Source organism: Pseudophryne corroboree, chromosome 5 (genome assembly GCF_028390025.1).
Source record: "Pseudophryne corroboree isolate aPseCor3 chromosome 5, aPseCor3.hap2, whole genome shotgun sequence".
In the NCBI taxonomy this organism is placed as follows: domain Eukaryota; kingdom Metazoa; phylum Chordata; class Amphibia; order Anura; family Myobatrachidae; genus Pseudophryne; species Pseudophryne corroboree.
Window position 1 is genome coordinate 756571523 of NC_086448.1, and position 21920 is coordinate 756593442.

The window sequence follows — 21920 nt, forward strand, 5'->3', positions numbered from 1 at the left end:
CCAAAATGCTGCACTGTACTACTATATACTGCTCACAACAATGCAGCACAGATATGGATACTAGAAGTGACAGGGAGCTGCAAGATACAGCAATGGCCTACTGTACTGTACTACTATATACTGGTGGTCACCAAAATGCTGCACTGTGCTACTATATAGTATATACTGGTCACACAACAATGCAGCAGATATTGAGCGCTGATCAGGATACTAGAACTGAGTCTGATACGGAGCTGCAAGATACAGCAATGGCCTACTGTACTGTACTACTATAATATACTGGTGGTCACCACAATGCAGCACACTGAGCACAGATATTGAGCTTTTCAGGCAGAGAACGTAGCCACGTCCTCTCCGCTCAATCTACAATGCACGAGTGAAAATGGCGGCGACGCGCTGTTCTTTATATGGAATACGAATCTCGCGAGAATCCGACAGCGGGATGATGACGTTTGGCCTCGTTCGGGTTAACTGAGCAAGGCGGGAAGATTCGAGGCTGCCTCGGACCCGTGTAAACCACGTGAAGATCGGGGGGGTTCGGATCTCGACGAACCGACCCCGCTCATCTCTAGAATATACACAGTCAAGTCACATTATTATGACCACCTCCTACTATACATTAGACGATGGCAGCGCGTAGCCCATGAAGTCGTGCACTGGCTTGGTGGGTATATAAGGTGTGCGATTGGCCGTCTGCATGGGATGTGGTTGGCATCCCAGCAGTCGGGATGCTGGCAGTCATGTGATTCCCAGCGCCGGAACACCAACCACCAACATCCCGAAGCTATGTATCGGGGTGACTGTTAGGCTTAGGGCCCAGGGATAGGTTTAGTATTGGGCAGTAGTGGGGGGGGGGGGGTTAGCCTTAGCCGCCACCACCCAAGTCTTAGCCCTAGCTTCCACCCCCAGTGTCTTAGCACTAGCTTCCACCCACCGGTGTCTTAGCACTTGCTGCCACTCGTGGTGTCTTAGCACTAGCTGCCACTCCCGGTGTCTTAGCACTAGCTGCCATTCCCGGTGTCTTAGCACTAGCTGCCACTCGCGGTGTCTTAGCACTAGCTGCCATTCCCGGTGTCTTAGCACTTGCTGCCACTCCCAGTGTCTTAGCACTAGCTGCCACTCCCGGTGTCTTAGCACTAGCTTCCACCCCCGGTGTCTTAGCACTAGCTGCCATTCCCGGTGTCTTAGCACTAGCTGCCACTCCCGGTGTCTTAGCACTAGCTTCCACCCCCGGTGTCTTAGCACTAGCTGCCATTCCCGGTGTCTTAACACTTGCTGCCACTCCCAGTGTCTTAGCACTAGCTGCCACCCCCAGTGTCTTAGCACTAGCTTCCACCCCCGGTGTCTTAGCACTAGCTGCCACTCCCGGTGTCTTAGCACTAGCTTCCACCACCCGGTGTCTTAGCACTAGCAGCCACTCCCGGTGTCTTAGCACTAGCTGCCATTCCCGGTGTCTTAGCACTTGCTGCCACTCCCAGTGTCTTAGCACTTGCTGCCACTCCCAGTGTCTTAGCACTAGCTGCCACTCCCGGTGTCTTAACACTAGCTTCCACCCCCGGTGTCTTAGCACTTGCTGCCACTCCCAGTGTCTTAGCACTTGCTGCCACTCCCAGTGTCTTAGCACTAGCTGCCATTCCCGGTGTCTTAGCACTAGCTGCCACTCCCGGTGTCTTAGCACTAGCTTCCACCCCCGGTGTCTTAGCACTAGCTGTCATTCCCGGTGTCTTAGCACTAGTTGCCACTCCCGGTGTCTTAGCACTAGCTTCCACCCCCGGTGTCTTAGCACTAGCTGCCATTCCCGGTGTCTTAGCACTTGCTGCCACTCCCAGTGTCTTAGCACTAGCTGCCACCCCCAGTGTCTTAGCACTAGCTTCCACCCCCGGTGTCTTAGCACTAGCTGCCATTCCCGGTGTCTTAGCACTAGCTGCCATTCCCGGTGTCTTAGCACTAGCTGCCACTCGCGGTGTCTTAGCACTAGCTCCCACTCCCGGTGTCTTAGCACTAGCTGCCATTCCCGGTGTCTTAGCACTAGCTGCCACTCGCGGTGTCTTAGCACTAGCTGCCACTCCCGGTGTCTTAGCACTTGCTGCCATTCCTGGTGTCTTAGCACTAGTTGCCACTCCCGGTGTCTTAGCAGTTGCTGTCACTCCCGGTGTCTTAGCACTAGCTGCCACTCCCGGTGTCTTAGCCCTAGTCCCCACTACCCCATTCTTAGCCCTAGCTGCCTGGCTATTAGCTGGTGGTCATAATAATGTGACTCCACCGTGTATTAACCTAGCTGAATGTAAAACATGTAACGGAACATACTTTTTGTGCAAATACATCTAATTGTCTCTGTGCATAGGTGGAATCCCTTATCACTCTTCCCACAAATGTAGACACTTGTGATGACTGCGGAGTTTCATAGGAGTGTGTGTGCAGGTAGAAGACAGATTTGGAGATGGGAAGGAATGTGCTCTACTGTAGCTCAATTCTAAATTTCAGTGTATAAACAAAGTAATAATTTTCCCTGCATGCAAAAAAAAATATTCCCTTTCGTTGCAACATGGTTTGTCCAAGCAGGGGTGGATTATGATATAAGTGGCCCTGCGTGTGCAGCCTCCCCTCTCTTGTCAGTGCACTGGCTGAGAAGAATCTGGCACTGAGCTAGACCCTGCTGCGCATTTCTCCAGGACTTTTGCTTTGTTGCTCATTTTGCATGAGTCCCTACATGGTATGTATAGTATGAGGTTGATTATTAGTGTTGGGTATGGGTGACCGGAGGCTGGGATCCTGGCGATCAGCATACTGATGCTGGGATCCCAGCCGCCAGAATGCCAGCAGGGGGGGTGAGCGCAATGAAGCCCCTTCCAGGGGCTCGCTGTGCTCGCCACAGGTTCTATTCCCACTCTGTGGGTGTTGTGGACACCCACGAGTGGAAATAGCCCGTTAGTCGGTATTCCGGCTGATGGCATTGTCAGTAGTTTGGATTCCGGTGTCAGTATCCTGACCGCCGGGATCCCGACTGCCGGAAACATAACTACATCCCGATTAACATGTCTTGTCCCAACTCACTGGTGTCTGTTCCCAACCAAACTGCACAAAATATCCTCCTCCTCCATTCTCCCATGTTGAAGTAGTTGTCAGATGACGGGCACCTTTCACCGTATTCGGTGCAGTTGCCCGGTATTGCGGTTACTCAGGTCTGAGGTGCATGTGCTTTTTGTGGCCCGCCCAGTTGAGATGTCAGTCACTGGCAGTCCCTGCAGCTGACAGCCCGTATTCAAGCACCAATATATCTGTAGACATATTGGCCATCGGCTGTGCTGCAGGGCCGATGGCCGATATGTCTGAGAACTACGTTGTTCACAGACACATCAGGGGTACACACCCGCCGGCGGGCTCACAATATATCAGCCATTCAAATGAAAGGCCGGTGTATCGCGTGTACTCCCACCTCTCCTTTTGATCGCCCCCAAACAAACTTACACTATGCTATGACTGCTGCCACCTGTCTGTTTGCTAGTGCATGGCAGCATCAGTCCTGACTCCTTATCGTCCATGAATGCTGTTAGGCGGGGGGGGGGGGACGTCCGGCCCACGGGCTGTATAAGGCCCGCAAAGCCAATAGATCCGGCCCGGCCAGGTTCACCTAACCGTGGGAGATGCTGGGCGCCCGCTGAGATTGTGTTAACAGCGGGCGCCGGCTCCTTCCCCTCAGCGGCAACCGAAAGCCGGAGCTCACTCCTGAGCTCCGGCTTCTGGCTCTGACAGTGTGTGGCTGTGTGCTGTGAGAGAGATGTCATCACGTCTCTCCCATAGGTCCGAGGAGTGGGCGGCCAGGTGGTGTGCAGCGGTCCGGAAGCAGGAGCAGGGCTGGTGAGTATTGTGTTTTTTGTTTTTTTTTAATGTGTGTGTGTAAGCGGTGCTACTAGAGGGGGCACATCTAATGGGGCATAACAAGTGTCTGGGGGCATATCTAATGGGGCATAACAAGTGTCTGGGGGCATATCTAATGGGGCATAACAAGTGACTGGGGGCATATCTTCTAAAGGGGCATAACAAGTGACTGGGGACATATCTAATGGGGCATAACAAGTGACTGGGAGCATATCTAATGGGGCATAACAAGTGACTGGGGGCATATCTAATGGGGCATAACATGTGGCTGAGGGCATATCTAATGGAGCATAACAAGTGACTGGGGGCATATCTAATGGGGCATAAAAAATGACTGGGGGCATATCTAATGGGGCATAACTAGTGACTGGGGGCATATATAATGGGACATAACAAGTGACTGAGGGCATATCTAATGGGGCATAACAAGTGACTGGGGGCACATCTAATGGGGCATAACAAGTGACGGGGGCATATCTAATGGGGCATAACAAGTGACTGGGGACATATCTAATGGGGCATAACAAGTGACTAGGGGCATATCTAATGGGGCATAACTAGTGACTGGGGGCATATATAATGGGACATAACAAGTGACTGGTGGCACATCTAATGGGGCATAACACAACTGACTGGGGGCATATCAAGTGACTGGGGGCATATCTAATAGGGTATAACAAGTGACTGGGGGATATCTAATGGGGCATAACAACTGACTGGGGGCATATCTAATGGGGCATAATAACTGACTGGGGGCATATCTAATGGGGCATAACAACTGACTGGGGGCGTGTGTACTGGGGTATAACAACTGAGGGCATATGTATTGGGGGCATGTCTACTGGGGATTAACAATTGACTGGGGGTATAACTACTGGGGTATATGTACTGGGGTATAACAACTGACTGGGGGCATATATCTGGGGCCATAACTACTGGAGCATATCTACTGGGGGCATAACTACTGACTGTGCTGGGGGCATCATTTCTTGGGGGCATAACTACTGGGGGCAGGCTAATTTTTAAGTTGATATTTTTTGTATGGCCCGAAGGATTTTATAAATATCCAAATGGCCCTTGGTAGAAAAAAGGTTCCCCACCCCTGCTGTTAGGGATAATGGAGCCAATTCTGAGTCAAACGAATTTCTTTTCACGGAGGCAAATAGCGAGTTTTAGCAGCATTGTGTGCTCAGGAATAAGAAGCAATTTGTGGTACCGCAGTCTGGGCCCCGTGCATCAGTACGTATATATATATATATATATATATATATGGTATTATAAACGGAAAGATTTACATTGTTATGACTGAAGCATTTTTCCCATATTAGATGTTTATGATATCTGTATAATCTTACAAGGTCAAATATGAGATGATTGTTTTCTAAGATGTCAGCATGAATGAAGAGTTACTGGAAATTGTACTGAAATACATCTATTTACAAGAAGAGCTAAAGATGCATTGACACATAGACTTGACATCAAAGTTGTCATTCTCATCTAGCAAGTACTGCAAAAAAGAAAAATAAATATATATATAAAAATTAGAAATAAAAAAAACATTATTTTTATGTGAATTGTTATTTAAAAACATTTATTTGTAAATCACATAACTACTTGTGAATATTAGAGATGAACCTTTAAATCAGCAGAATGATAAATGTCAGCAAGAGCTAATTTGAGAATTTGAGAACATTAGTCTAAGTTCTCAGATTCTCGGTTCAAGGGGTAGCTACCATAGGTGCAGGGAGTGCAGCTGCTATGGGGCCCAGAACTGAGAGGGGCCCACCTTCCCTGTTACAGTAACATGTGTTATATACAAGGGCATAGCTACCGTAGGTGCAAGGAGTGCAGCTGCTGTGGGGCCAAGGGCGCAGCTACCATAGGTGCAGGCAGTGCAGCTGCTATGGGGCCCAGAGCTGAGAAGGGCCACCTTCCCTGTCACAGTTACATGTGTTATATACAGTACATTTTTCGCCATTGGGTGGTACAAAGGAGCCCTTTAAAACTTTATCCTTGGGGCCTGCAATATATCTAGATATGCCCCTGGACCTGCTCATTGTAGTGTGGTATAAAATCAACTGGAGGGCATTTTAATGTTTTAGAATATGAACCGGGGCACTGCAATTTGGCACAATATGAATGGGGGGCACTATATATCATAATGTGAATTGGGGGTACTGTGCGGCATAATGTGTGCTGGCAGCTCTGAAATGTGACATAGGGTGAACTTAAGCACTAATATGATTCATAAAAGAAACTAGGGCTCTACTATGGGTATAACATTAAATAAGGCTCTACTATGGTTCAGAAAATTAATTAGGGCACTATTATAGGGCATAAAATTAACACCTGCTGCAGAGAAGTGTCTCTCTAGAAGCATTGGGATGGGGGCCCCTTCAAAATGTTGCTATGGGGCCCACAACGTTCTGGCTACGCCCCTGTATTGGGCTCAGAGCTGAGAGGGGTCTCCTTCCTTGTCACAGTTACATGTGTTATATACAAGGGTGTAGCTACTATAGGTGCAGGGAGTGCAGCTGCTGTGGCACCCAGAGCTGAGAGGGGTGTAGCTAGTAGTTACCATAGGTGCAGGGAGCACAGCTGCTGTGGGGCCCAGAGCTGAGAGGGGCCCACCTTCCCTGTCACAGTTACATGTGTTACATACAAGGACGTAGCTACCATAGGTGCAGGGAGTGCAGCTGCTATGGGGCTCAGAGCTGAGAGGGGCCCGCCTTCCCTGTCACAGTTACATATGTTATATACAAGGGTGTAGCTACCATAGGTGCAGGTAGTGCAGTTGCTTTGGGGCCCAGAGCTAAGAGGAGCCAATTTCCCTGTCAAAGTTACATGTGTTAAAAAAAAAATTCACCATAAGGTGGTACATAGGAGCCCTTACGCTGTATGTCATAATGTGGATCGGGGATGTTGTGCTGCATAATGTGAGCTGGGAGCTCTACAATGGGACATACTGTAACATGAAATAGGGCATTACTATGGTTCATTAAATAAACTTGGGCACTAGTATGGGGCATAACATTCACTAAGGCAGAGATTTTCAACCTTTTACAACTCGCGGCACACTGAACAAGATCTAAATATTGCCAAGACACACAAAGGCACTTTTTTTTTTACTCAAATATAATGGTGATGCATGGTGCAGTTGCGTGTCCTAGGATGTCATGTTGCAGCTTCTCTGTAGGTCACACCTGAGCCACGTCTGAGAAAGCCAGAAGAGCCCAACACTGCCTGGGCCTGAAATTAGAACTGACTCTGCAACCACTAAACCCACCAGTATTGATCGTTCCAGGGCCTCAGTAGCGGCAGCACACTGACGGGCCTGGCTCTGCTTCTATGGCGGCACACCTGCAGACTGCTCAGGGCACACTAGTCTGCCACGGCACAGTGCTTGAAAAACACTTTTGTAGCATATGCAGAATCAGACCAATCGGAATATGTTATGTGATTTTCACAGATTTACTCTGATTTTTCCATCGTTTTGTCCTTAAATTGAGGTTATCACTGATACACTGTAACAGTAATAAACAACATAACAACAGTGGAAATTGGGTTCATACAAAGCCTTACATAGCCAAAGATAAATAAGGAAACCCTACAATAAAAACCTATACATATAATAAACCTGGCATCACGCCAGTGGCGGAACAAGCAAGCGGTGGGCCCAGGTGCGACAAAATGCTTTGGGCCCCCATCCAAGTCCACCCCAGGGGCAGTGCGCGCCGTAGGCGCGCGCAAAAATACATAGTGGCGTGGCTTCGTGGGGAAGGGGTGTGGCCACAAAATAATACCAACACAGTAGTCTCCATTATTCAAATTACGCCGCACAGTAGCACCACTACACCAGGTAGAGACCCTTTTACACCTTACAGCGAACAGATTCCTCTTTTTACACATAACGGCAGACAGCGTACCCTTTTTACACATAACGGCAGACCGCGTGCCCTTGTTACACATTACGACAGACAGCGTGCCCTTGTTACACCTTACGGCAGACAGCGTGCCCATTTTTACACATTACGGCAGGCAGATTCCTCCTTTTTACACATAGCAGCAGGCAGATTCCCCATTTTTACACATAGCGTCAGGCAGTCCCCCTTTTTTACACATTACAGCAGGCAGATTCCCCATTTTTACACATAGCGTCGGGCAGATTACCCTTTTTACACATAACGGCAGACCGCGTGCCCTTGTTACACATTACGGCAGACAGCGTGCCCTTTTTACACATTACGGCAGACAGCGTGCCCTTGTTACACATTACGGCAGACCGCGTGCCCTTGTTACACCTTACGGCAGACAGCGTGCCCATTTTTACACATTACGGCAGGCAGATTCCTCCTTTTTACACATAGCAGCAGGCAGATTCCCCATTTTTACACATAGCGTCAGGCAGTCCCCCTTTTTTACACATTACAGCAGGCAGATTCCCCATTTTTACACATAGCGTCGGGCAGATTACCCTTTTTACACATAACGGCAGACCGCGTGCCCTTGTTACACATTACGGCAGACAGCGTGCCCTTTTTACACATTACGGCAGACAGCGTGCCCTTGTTACACATTACGGCAGACCGCGTGCCCTTGTTACACATTACGGCAGACAGCGTGCCCTTTTTACACATTACGGCAGACAGCGTGCCCATTTTTACACATTACGGCAGGCAGATTCCCCTTTTTACACATAGCGGCAGGCAGTCCCCCATTTTTACACATTGCGTCGGGCAGATTACCCCTTTTTACACATAGCAGCAGGCAGATTCCCCATTTTTACACATAGCGTCAGGCAGTCCCCCTTTTTTACACATTACGGCAGGCAGATTCCCCTTTTTACACATAGCGGCAGGCAGTCCCCCATTTTTACACATTGCGTCGGGCAGATTACCCCTTTTTACACATAGCGGCAGGCAGTCCCCCATTTTTACACATTGCGGCAGGCTGATTCCCCCTTTTTACACATAGTGGCAGCCAGTCCCCCTTTTTACACATTGCGGCAGGCAGTCCCCCCTTTTTACACATTGCGGCAGGCAGTCCCCCCTTTTTACACATTGCGGCAGGTAGTCCCCCCTTTTTACACATTGCGGCAGGCAGGCACAAGCAAGAAAGAAGGAAAGAAAAAGAAAGAAAGAAAGAAAGAAAGAAAGAAAGAAAGAAAGAAAGAAAGAAAGAAAGAAGAATTATACTTACCCTCTCCGCCTCAGGTTCCTCGGTGCAGCGTCAGAGACCGTCGATTCCCGGGCAGCAGAGGAGGTGATGGACGGAGGTGAAGGAGAGAGCCGCAGCAGCGCTTTGTTACTGGTGGAGGCGCTGCTGCTGCTGCCCCTCTGCTTCCCCATAGGCTGTTCTCGGAAGACAGCCTATAGGGAAGCAGAGGGGCAGCAGCAGCAGCGCCTCCACCAGTAACAAAGCGCTGCTGCGGCTCCCTTCTCCGCCTCCCTCCTCCTCCTTTCCCGTCCGACGTCCGTGCCGCTGGTCCTCTCCTCTCATCTGCGGGCGGCTGTGCGCTGCGGGCAGCGGTTGCCCGCAGCGCACAGCGGCATGTAATGAGTCAGTTTGACTCATTACATGCTTGGGCCCCTGGACAGAGGCGGGCCCCAGTGCAGTGCACTGCCTGCACTGCCGGTAGTTCCGCCTCTGCATCACGCAAAACTACTGTATGAATTTATATTGTGGTTTCACTATTATATAGCTTAATGACCGAGAAAAGGACTGAGGTATGTATGATCTCCATCTGACATCAGGGAGAGGAACAATAAATGAAAAACCAGACGTTTGCAGTGTGCAGTCTCCTCAAGTCCAAAAAGAATGCGGTTAAGTGACCGGCAGTCGGGAGACCGCTGGTCACAATACCGGCGCCGGCATTCCAAACACTGACTAGCCTGCCGGTTGGCATGCCGATCAACAGTGACTATTCCCACTTGTGGGTGTCCACGACACCCATAGAGTGGGAATAGAATCTCTGGCGAGCCCGCAGCATGGCAAGCGCAGCATGCCCGCCAGGGGCTTTGTTGCGCTCGCCACCACCCGCCTGCCATCTGACAGATGGGAGCCCAACCGCTGGTCACCCAACCCATCCAAAATAACTATACATCTCTATATAGCTCCACTTTGTCACTTTGGGTGTCCCGGGGGTTTCGGGCTGCACATGGGGACTAGTGTGTGTGTGGTGCTGGCTCCTGCACAGTGACAGGAGATGGGTGCTGCACGTAATGTCACAGTGCAACACCCGACTCCTGTTACTGAAGAGGAGCCGGCATTTTGGTGTCACCTCTTGGAAGGTGCCACTCGGGTGCGGGCCGCACCCCCATTGTGATGCCACTGACCCATGGGAAGCTTTACATGGCTTGCTCATGTGTTCATAGCCCCAAGCATCTCTTGTGTTAGTCCCTGAAGAAAAACTAATCCCATTCCCCTCTGCTTTTTAGCAGAATCTGCAACCCAACCTGAATAACCCCCCAAGTCCCACCAGAATTGTGATCACAATCTATTAGCAATTGCATCGCTGAACAGGGAATAGCAGATGCCCCCTACATATGCAGCCGCACCGCCACCATTTTATTTATCGGAACGGCTGTGTGTGACATCACGCAGCCGCCCAAAAAACGGTCTGGCCACTGTTGAGGAGGACAAATGTTCAACGCTGCCGCCTGAGTGACTCCCAGCACCAAGAAAGCTATTCTTCCAGAGACAGGGGTTTTTAGGAGGCGATGCCATTCCTCCTGCCATTTTGCCCCACCCCCTTCACCTGTTCTTGGCTGCCCTGGTTACAATCTGTCACACAAGCTCACAGCAATGGCAGATTCTTCTGTTGCAAAGTAAGTCTACATGCCAGTGAATTGTTGCACCAAAACATGCTCAATAAAGTTTTTGTTATTCTTTTTATTAAAGCAGCAAACAGTAACAGAAGAAACAGACGTTTCAGACTAAAAGATCCCCTTGTTCAAATGCATAAAAATGTCTGTATTTATACATTGTACCTGGCAGTGCTTAATGTGGTCTTGGAGTGGTGGTGGAACTCATCCCCCCCCCCCCACACACCCTCATTCAGCATAGCCAGGACCCGTGCAAGAGATCAGGCACCCCTTAGTTGCAAAACAAAAAGGGGTGTGGTCTCACAAGGATGGGTGTGGTCACACAATAGTACCCCCAATTCAGATTACACCTCACAGTAGAACAATGTTAGGAGGCAGGTCCCTCCTCCCCGGCCAGTGCCATAATTCCAGTGATATTTGGGAAGATGACGCTGGCCACTAGAGAGCCAAGACTCTGGCACGGTACCAGAGTCTTTGCTTTCTATGTGCGATGCAATCTTCCCGATGAGATCACCGTGAAGATGGCGCACTGCCACTGGCTACAGCACAGGCATACTGGGGAGGGGTAGCAAACTGGGGCCCCTACCGTGCCCCTCCAACAGCCCCATCACCAATGCACATCTTTCTGCGTTTTTATAACAACATGGTGACGACACTGTAGCACAGAAATTTTCAACCTTTTACAGCTCGCAGCACACAGAACAAGATTTAAATATTGCCAAGGCACACTCCAATATAATGGTGATGCATGGTGCAGTTGCGTGTCCTAGGATGTCATGTCGCAGCTTCTCCATAGGTAACGCCTGAGCCACATCTGAGAAAGCTAGAAGAGCACAACACTGCCCGGGCCCGAAATTAGAACTGGCTCTGCAACCGCTAAACCCATCAGTATTGATCGTTCCAGGGCCTCAGTAGCGGCAAAACACTGACGGGCCTGGCTCTGCTTCTATGGCGGCACACCTGGAGACTGCTCAGGACACACTAGTCTGCCACGGCACAGTGCTTGAAAAACTACTGCACTAAGGCATACTATGGTTGATAAAATGAGATAGGAAACTGCTATGGGGCATAAAATGAATAGCTGCTGCAGAGAGGTGTCTCTATAGAAGCATCGGGACAGGGGCCCGTTCAAAATGTTGCAGTGGGACCCACTAAGGCTATGCCCCTGCTTCGGTTCACTGTACTGCAAACAAAAACCTTAAACTAATTTATCAATCCAACCTTGCCAAAATTAAAATATATCCTATGATAAAATAATTACACCAAAACGATAAACAAAAAAAAAAAACGTTAAATCAGTTATAATTAGAAAAGTGGGCGAAATAGTGAATTAATATATAATGAACTCTGTGTTGTTTTTGGTCGTGGGAGTAGAAAGCAATAAAAAAATATGTTAAACTCTGCAAATTATTTAATCTACATAAATTATGCAAACCCATTAAATGAGTGTAATAACAGCAATTTCTTATGTGGTCCATTAAAAATGTATCAATGTATGAATTAATCTTAAATCATCATTCACCCCCCTCTGTGTAAATAAACGATAATCTCCTCTGCTATTGATAAATGATACTCATTAGTTTAACTTGGTTGAAACTCATTAAAACTAACAATAAAGATTTTTTTGGGAGATATGCTAAACTACAGGGCCACAGCTCAAAACCAGTTTTGTGACATGCAGGAGTATCGAGAGGGGTGGAGTGCAAGGCCCGATGTCTCTAATAGGGCCCACACTCGCAGGAAGGCGTAACCACACCCAAATCTGGCATCTCCTCGTAATCCTCAGTGCTCACCGCAAAACACTCTGCACCCCTGCCAACAAGGCCATCCCTTGCCTCTTAAACCTACTGTATACTGCATACTTCGATTTAAGTCTAGGAACAGAGATGGTCGACACTGATTGGTCAATATTCTGCACTTTCTTAATGGTCTCCATTTTTGTCTTTGTGGTTGAAAATAAGGACATTTGAACAAATAAAAATGTTTGCGTCTCCTTATAATTTGCAGTTTGTAAATTACATATAGCATACCTTCCAGTTCCAACTGTTCTGCATCCAGCGAGACAGTCTCATTCTTCTGGGACTATCCCGATGTCCCACCCGCGGTTCACAGTGTCCAGTGGTGGGGAAGGGGGAGTTGAGGTGGGTACTCACCAGCAGCACGTACCAGGGGCGTTTCAACAGAGGAGGGGGCCCGTGTGCACCTCCGAGTGGGCCCCCTCCTTTGCATGGCGCTGTAGACTACGGCATTGTGCTGGAGTCTACTGCTCATGCGCAGGTCTCCGGAAACATGGCACCTGCCATGATCCAAAGACCAATTTGGCTACTGTGCATGCGTGGCAGCCATTTTGGTGGCCATTTTCACCGCGACTGCAACACCTGACGGAAAGGTAAGTATTAAATTCTGGGTGCAGTGTGTGCAGTATGAGCCCCCCTGGACCCAGGGGCCCATGTGCACCGCACACATTGCACCCATTATAGAAATGCCAGTGGCACGTATAGTGGGTGAGCAGCAGATGCCATGCGCATGGCATCAACTCAGAGTGTAGGGGGAGCCAGGGGGCGGCCCAGCATCTCAGACAGTGCTGTGCGTGCCCACACACGCCCCTTTCCCCAAAGACTAGCACCCTTTTTGGATGTTTGCGTGCCTTTGGTGCACACAAAGGCTCTCATTCCGAGTTGTTCGCTCGGTATTTTTCATCGCATCGCAGTGAAAATCCGCTTAGTACGCATGCGCAATGTTCGCACTGCGACTGCGCCAAGTAACTTTACTATGATGAAAGTATTTTTACTCACGGCTTTTTCTTCGCTCCGGCGATCGTAATGTGATTGACAGGAAATGGGTGTTACTGGGCGGAAACACGGCGTTTCAGGGGCGTGTGGCTGAAAACGCTACCGTTTCCGGAAAAAACGCAGGAGTGGCCGGGGAAACGGTGGGAGTGCCTGGGCGAACGCTGGGTGTGTTTGTGACGTCAACCAGGAACGACAAGCACTGAAATGATCGCACAGGCAGAATAAGTCTGGAGCTACTCTGAAACTGCTAAGTAGTTAGTAATCGCAATATTGCGAATACATCGGTCGCAATTTTAAGAAGCTAAGATTCACTCCCAGTAGGCGGCGGCTTAGCGTGTGTAACTCTGCTAAAATCGCCTTGCGACCGATCAACTCGGAATGAGGGCCAAAGTCTCACGTCCCCGCACAGCAAAGTTGGAAGGTATGATATAGGGCAGCGGTGGACAACCCGCGGCTCTCAAGAAGCATGCGGCTCTTTCTTTATTGAGCTGCAGTTCCTGGCGCCCGCTACCTGACATTGAGCATGCAGCAGCACACGGCAGCAGAAACACCCCCACCGATGGAGACAGGGATTGCTTTATCTCCTTCTCTACACTTACAGAGGATGGCCGCCGTGGCCATCCGTGAGCGGGGCAGCCTCTCTGCTCCCCCTTCTCTCCGCCCCTGCCTGTCACTCCCAGCCGCCCCCAGCCCACCCACAGTGCCCTGCGTTGCGACGAGCCACCGCAGCATAGAGCGGGAAGCGGGATGGAAGAGGACAGCTGGCTGGTGGATGATGCTGCAAACGTAAGTATAGCACACTCTTTCTCTCTTTTTCTTTCTCTCTCTTTGTAGAAGGGGACTCTGCCTGCTATAATGTGTAAAATAGGGACTCTTACCTGCTGTTATGTGTAAAATGGGGACTATTGTCTGCCGTAATGTGTAAAATGGGGACTCTTGCCTGCCGCAATGTGTAAAATGGGGATTCTTGCCTGCCATAATGTGTAAAATAGAGACTCTTGCCTGCCGCAATGTGTAAAATGGGGATTCTTGCCTGCCATAATGTATAAAATAGGGACTCTTGCCTGCCGTAATGTGTAAAATGTGGACTCTGCCTGCCGTAATGTGTAAAATGGGGACTCTGCTTGACGCAATGTGTAAAATGGGGACCCTGTCTGCTGTAATGTGTAAAATGGGGACTTTGCTTGCCGTAATTTGTAAAATAGGGACTCTTGCCTGCCGTAATGTGTAAAATGGGGACTCTTGTCTGGATCACCGGTATACATTGGGTTGTGCTAGAATACAGAGGACAGATCAATGTTACCTTGAATACATCAGTAGAGATAATTTGTACTTTATTAATGTAATTAAACACTGTACATGTGATATGACCTTATGAGTACACACTATTTCATCTTCTTCTACCTTCACTTATTCGGTGAACTCTCATCTGTGATCCAGGGATTCACCTGCCTAACACAGACAGCAGATTCACCACATTGAATATCTTGAGGACCTATCTATAAATCTGCACTCTCCCGATATATTTTCATTTCTGAATCTGGTGCGCTCTCATTAGTGTGTCATAAACCTATTTTAATTGCTCTACTATCATACCACACCGAATATGCCCAATCTCGTCTGATCTTGGAAGTCAAGCGGTGTTGGGCTGGGTCAGTACTTGTGAGGGAGACCTCCAGAGAATACTGAATGTTGTAAAGATCCATGAATCATAGGACATTGCCACCATTCTAACACTAACAGCAGAAGTACCTTTTTCACTTTTTCTTCTTTTCCATCTTCTCTCCTCTGACATATGTTACCAGTTTTCTCACATACCTTATATTAAGAACCTGGAATATGAACACTACTTAGATGGTATAGTTGTGGCTACGTTACCACCACAATTGGTCTGAGGTTTTGCCGATTGGCCCATTGTGGCCTCATCAATACAGTTTTATCTGTACTGGTCAGGGTGATAAGGGTGCAGTATTAATCAATGGCTCAGCTGCATACCTCCAACCCACCCAACATTGACAGTGACCAGAACATATTTTCTTTTTTCCACATAACAATTGTGTGTGGATTGAATTTGCACATTTTTCTGATAATAAATATCTAAATGTGAACTGAATTTGTAGTATTTTGCTTTTGTTGAAGTACTGTTCCTAGCTACTCTCTGTGAGTCACAAAACCTTTTATTGTTGGAATATTAAAAGTTATATTTTATCTCGAACACACTTTACAAGGTATCTACATAACTAGTAAGAGTGCACCCACACTAAGAGTCTTCTTTTTCTCTCTGTGTTGTATGCATATTCTTTTCTGACTCTGGGCGCACCACCATTCGGATTCATTGATGGACACAGGCTGTCCACATAGTTTGTCCCATTTTGGTTAATTTCTGACTGTCTATAGTATCTTAACTGGTGCAGAATCACCCTTGCTCTTTGATGGTCTGAATGTCAATAGTGTGGATGTCAACAGGGTTTCAAAGTCGACAGTTGTCATGTGTTGCTATTTACTGTGTCAACACTGACATAATCTCAAAATGTTTAAAGGGATGTAGACATAATGGCAACATTTACCATGTTGACACTACTGTGTCGACAGTTATTAGGTTGACATTGTTAAAATTTGACATGTTACCAAATGTCGAACATGTGATATACTGTATACATTCTGCATGGATCGTGACAGAGTATTAGCGGAGGATTAGGGTTAGGCTACAGGAGAGCAGGGCTAGGGATAGGCACTAGGAGGGAGGGTTAGAAGTATATTCACCGCCACATGATCCGCCGGAAGTCATCATCACCTGACCGCCGAACCCGGATGACACCGCTGGAGCAGAACATTTCATCATTTTGTCAATGCCGACATGTTAAATGCCACAAAGTTGACAACATCCAGAACCATTTGTCAGTGCAGTGTCGGCACTCTGAATGTCAACCATATGACTACATACTCAGCTACATATTCGGCTACCTGTACTGAGCTGATTTAAATTTCATGCTCACTGATGAGAAGGCAGGATATTGGCTGGACCCAGTCATGTGACCGACCCTCTAAAGTATGGACGTGCATGCATCCAAAATAGTGACTGGCGTCCGGAGAGGACTGGTAGAACCAGTGACCACCAATAATGGGGAGGGAAGTGCTGTTACTTACCGGTCCACATGTCTGAGTGCAGGAAATAAATTCTATGTCAAACATATGGCTTCCCAGAAATACTTGTACGCCTATTCTAAACATCTGATTGGATTATGATTTTGCATATGAGCTGCCTACAGAGATTTCTACCCTGACTCTTGGCTTCTTCCACAATTCCTCTGTCCCACAGAAAAGTCCATCACTCTCTTGGAGTTAGGGTGGCCAATCCCGGGATCCCGGCCTAAAATTGGGCGGGATTCAATCTCAGGATTGGAGCTTTCAATCCCGGGGATTTCGGGATTGGCCAGCAACCTAGTTTGATATATATATGCCGGGCAGCGTTGAGTGTCCTCAGGACGCTGAGATGCTGCCCAGCTCTCCCTGCTCACCTCCCCCGTGGCTCCGGCGGATTGGCACACTGCGGTGACTGCACAGCATGACGTGAAGTCAGAGGTCACATTGCGCAGCCTGCCACCCACCTACCAGCCGGACCTCACCTCCGCCATGTAGTGGCTACCCGCCAGATCGCCCAGGGAGTGTCCCACCCTCCCGCCCGTCCAGATTGCTGTGAGTTACATGGGATGGGCAGCGCAGGGGTGGGGAACAATGAAATGCAGCCGATTCCGGGTATCCTGGGAATCCCGGGATTGATAATTTTTCAATCCCGATTCCCGGGATTGAAAAAATGTCCCAGGATTGGCCACTCTACTTGGAATCCCTGGTAAAGACTGAGGTTTACATTCTTGATTACTCTCAACAACATAGAGGCAGCTGTATTAAGCCTGGAGACGGCGTAAGGAAGTGATAATCCAGTGATAAGTGCAAGGTGATAAACGCACCAGCCAATCAGCTCCTAATTGTTAATTTACATATTGGAGCTGATTGGCTGGTGCCTTTATCACCATGCACTCATCACTGGTTTATCACTTCCTTATGTCTTCTCCAGGTTGATACATCTGCCCCATAGTACCTTACTTTACAAAGTTTTGTGATGCTTGGGCTTCGGTGGAGAAATGACTTCTGACCAGACATTGCAGTCTTGGGATGATCTAACTCACACTTTCCCACTTAAAACTGTGTTACCTTCTCTGCAGATGTCCATGCTCTGTGCATGATTCAACCAGTAACTGATAACCAGGACAATAAAAATAGACCTCTATCTCCACAATCATTGCACATAGTGCTGTGATATCACTGTTCCCCCAGAAGAACATCATTTTGAAAAGATACACAGCCAAAATCTTCTACTGGAATTCACTTTAGCATATAGGGGGTCATTCCAAGTTGTTCGCTCGGTAAAAATCTTCGCATCGCAGCGATTTTCTGCTTAATGCGCATGCGCAATGTCCGCACTGCGACTGCGCCAAGTAAATTTGCTATGCACTTAGGAATTTTACTCACGGCATTTTCATCGTTCTGGCGATCGTAACGTGATTGACAGGAAATGGGTGTTACTGGGCGGAAACAGGCCGTTTTATGGGCGTGTGGGAAAAAACGCTACTGTTTCCGTAAAAAACGCAGGAGTGGCCGGAGAAACGGGGGAGTGTCTGGGCGAACGCTGGGTGTGTTTGTGACGTCAAACCAGGAACGACAAGCAGTGAAATGATCGCAGATGCCGAGTAAGTCTGAAGCTACTCAGAAACTGCTACGAGGTGTGTAATCGCAATATTGCGAATACATCGTTCGCAATTTTAAGATGCTAAGATTCACTCCCAGTAGGCGGCGGCTTAGCATGAGCAAATCTGCTAAAATCCGCTTGCGAGCGAACAACTCGGAATGACCCCCATACTGTAGAAAGTGTATTTCTGAGGGTCACATAAATAAAACAAAAATGTACATTTCTTGGGAAAAGATTAATTTTGGTAAATATATACAGGTATTACTAAAACAGAGAATAATAATAATGTAATAAATAATTATTGTAATCCGCTGACACTATATACAGTAAGTAGCTGTTAATAAATAACATAAATAAATAAATAAATACTGTGAAGATACCATCAGAAGAATATCCTTTCATATATATAAAATCTGCTTCCCATTACTTTTGAGACTATGGGTGGTATTCAAATGATATATCACGCCTAATTTCCTTTCTAAAGTGATCACCGTTATCGCGCATATCGCGCCCATAGTAATCAGGTTTAGCTGTGTAACGGGTTGGGTGCCCTTGCTACCACGGAGGTAGCAAGCGGAAATGATTATACCACGCTCGTCAGCAGAAACAGAACGGGTGTGGAAGAAGATGAAAAGAATTGAATACCGCCCTATGACTTGACATATTACAGTACATACAGGTCTAATTAAAATAAAAATGAATATTTAACAACAAAATTACAGTCACTTTTGGACATTTTTAAATATCACTTTTTCGGCTGTATTTATGAATTTAATCCTGCCAGGACAGCTCTTGCAAAAAAAAAAAATGATGTCTACAGTCTAACTTTCTGCAGCTTGCAAGTTAGCAGGGCCAGTGAGACTGTCGTGGGGCCTGGGTGATTGGATGGGTATGGCCAAATTTGGGAGGTGTAGCCACCTCCCTCCTACAAAGAAAATAAAAAATCAAACAGAATGTTGCTGTTTATTTAGCCTCCTGGGTGGACTATTTAACCATGCACCCCAGTTTATCAGGATCAACGTTTTGACTATAAAATCTTTCCAGCTTACATTAACTATGGGAGAGCAAGCCATAAGTAGGTTGGTGATCACCTGACCTTTGTGAATGCTGGAGGCAGGAAAGATTCTAATTGTTGGAGGATAGTTTTAAATGGCTCATGCTACAAGTAACACTTTCCTCAATAACCTAATTACCCTTCTGTTCTAGTCCAGTGTTTCTCAACACCATCTCCTCAAGTACACATAGCAGGTCATGTTTTCTGGATTTATAAATTTTAAAACAAGTGGGATAATTAGTTTATAGGCAAAATAGGTTAACTCAACTGTGCATGGTTAAATAAATCCTGACAACATGACCTGTTGGGGATATTGAGGACTAGAGTTGAGAACCACTGCTGTAATCCTCTGGTTTCCTAGAGATGTCTATGCTGGTCTTTGTTACCAATACAATGGCATTGATTACATTAAGGGGCAATGCCATGGTCTATGCAGTAAAATTATTAAATTAACCCTCTCTTCTGCCCCTTTTAATATCCAATTCTACATGTCTCTTTACCATATGTGTAACACACATCAAAGTTGTCAGTAATGAACAGGAGACTATGTTTCATTGTCTCCTTGAAACACCTTCATAATTATTGATTTATACTTAATCCCAGAATTTGGAGGAATGGCAAAAACAACAGTGGACAAAATAATACAGAGTTCCAGAATGTTCTCTTGAAGAGCCAGAGAAGATGACCTCAATTGAATGACACCTCAAAATTTGGACACCAGCAGGATTTTTCTGCACATTGGCTACATGGCTTGTGGTATTTGTCCAGGTTTGCAGTAAACATTTACATTCAAGGTAATACGCAGTTCTTTTAGTGTGAGTGCATTCATTCCATACACTGTTTTTAAAAAATTACTGTTGTTTTCCTCTGCTTTAAATAATGAAGAGATTAAGTTGAAGAGCTCAGTAATGATTGTAAAGGGATTCTATTCCTCCATGTTGAGACAGAAAGTCAATTACAGGAGACAAGGGCGAGAACTGTATGTTTCAATAACCGAGAGAAAGCTAAAGTCAGTGAAACTCCTGTGTGACAGAGATAAGAGACAGTGTTTTAATTAGATTACTTTTGGAATCAACCATTGAGCGAGGAAAGTTTTCCATCTTAACTCAGCAGCTCAAGGTGTTGTACACATTCCAGGTCTTAAATGTTGACTGATGTTGACCAAATCCTGTGCCAGTGTTTTTCTTCTTCATGTTTTAAATAAATGTCCATGTATATTGAAGGATTTAGAGCATCCCATCTTGTTGGTGTGATTTTGGATAGATAAACTAATTACAAGCAGAAGATAATCAGAGATAAGGGTTTTGCTCATATGAAAAGAATGTGAGATTATGTTTCATTGTCCCTACATTTCGTATGATTGTAGGATGATCTTCACGTGAACTTGGAACCTGTTATTACTATGAACATGACTTCCAGGAAATAAATTAACCATGGAGTCCATCTCTGTTTGGACGTAGACTGCCAACCGTGTGGCTGTTTACTATCCCTAATCAAATCATTGCGATAAACGTAACATCTACGGCTCTTGTTTTGCATAATCCAGACCTAATTTGATAATCAGAGTAAATAAATTGCGGTTGTTTAGGTAAAGGAGATTGCCAGTCAATCAACATGTTTGGAAGGAGTACCTTCCAACAAACTAACTGCAGTGGACATCTGCAAGATGAGTCATCTACATCATGAGTCATCATCATCACCAGGTCTAAACATCTCAAGGTCCAAGGAAAACCAAATCAGATTATACTCTGTGTTTTAGAAAGTCGTGAACTCAGAACATGTAATCCCATAAATCATACATCTTGATCCTCTTCCCTTTACTGTAAAGAAAATTGAGCCTCATCTAACGAGATGAAATAATCTGTTACTGTGTGGAAAATCAGGCTGCAGAGGAGCCACGTGTCATCACTTACAGAAACAGACATACTGTGTTACTGGATGCAGCACTCAAATGACTGATATGTTTTTTTAGGCTACAGTGCACTAGATGTAAACTTGTTATTTAATTTTTTAAAACAAGCAGCAAATAATTCCAATATCAAGGGATCTATTTAAATAACTTTCCATGTAATGGTTGAGTTTGCATTCAGCTAGTCGCAGGTGTTTTGCCATGTGGATAATTGTTGTATATATTAAACTTGTCAAAATATATGGCTCTGCATATTAGGTTTGTCATCAGATATGGTTCTACATTTTGTCTTTTTAATATATATTCTGTTTTTATTGTAAAATGCAATTGCATACAAACACAGCAGAAATTTCTCCCCGTCAGGTGAGCAATATCACATAAACAGCAATCATCAATCAGTTGTGAGATAAAAAGAGAATTCGAGAAAAGTCATAGTATACATGGTATAACAGATACATCTTTATAAAAAGTAACGGTAATTAAAGGAAAAAAAAAAAGAAGAACAAGAAGGGAAGTAGGGAAGGTAAGAAAGGGATGAGGGTGAAGGACGGTTCAGCTGCCATGGAGTAAAATGGAAAAATACTGCAGACCATAAGGTACAGAGGAAAGATTGAAGTGGACCAAAAGGCATAGGAACTCAGATTACCTGTCTGGCGAGATTGCACCCAAGTTTTATTACGTATTTTTCCGGAGTACTACGTCAGAGTGGAGGCCA

The 21920-nt window shown here is 46.5% G+C and overlaps 1 long non-coding RNA gene and 1 pseudogene across 1 annotated transcript in view; both read left to right on the plus strand.

Moving 5' to 3' along the window:
• Window positions 1-21335, plus strand: part of LOC134928446 (uncharacterized) — a 115256-nt gene extending 93921 nt beyond the window's left edge. Inside the window, exons 3-4 of the long non-coding RNA XR_010177926.1 lie at window positions 19900-20090; window positions 20663-21335. This is a non-coding gene — a long non-coding RNA (uncharacterized LOC134928446). The remainder of the gene's footprint in view (window positions 1-19899; window positions 20091-20662) is intronic.
• LOC134929936 (5S ribosomal RNA) lies at window positions 15078-15196 on the plus strand (annotated as a pseudogene).
• Window positions 21336-21920: the final 585 nt, after the last annotated feature.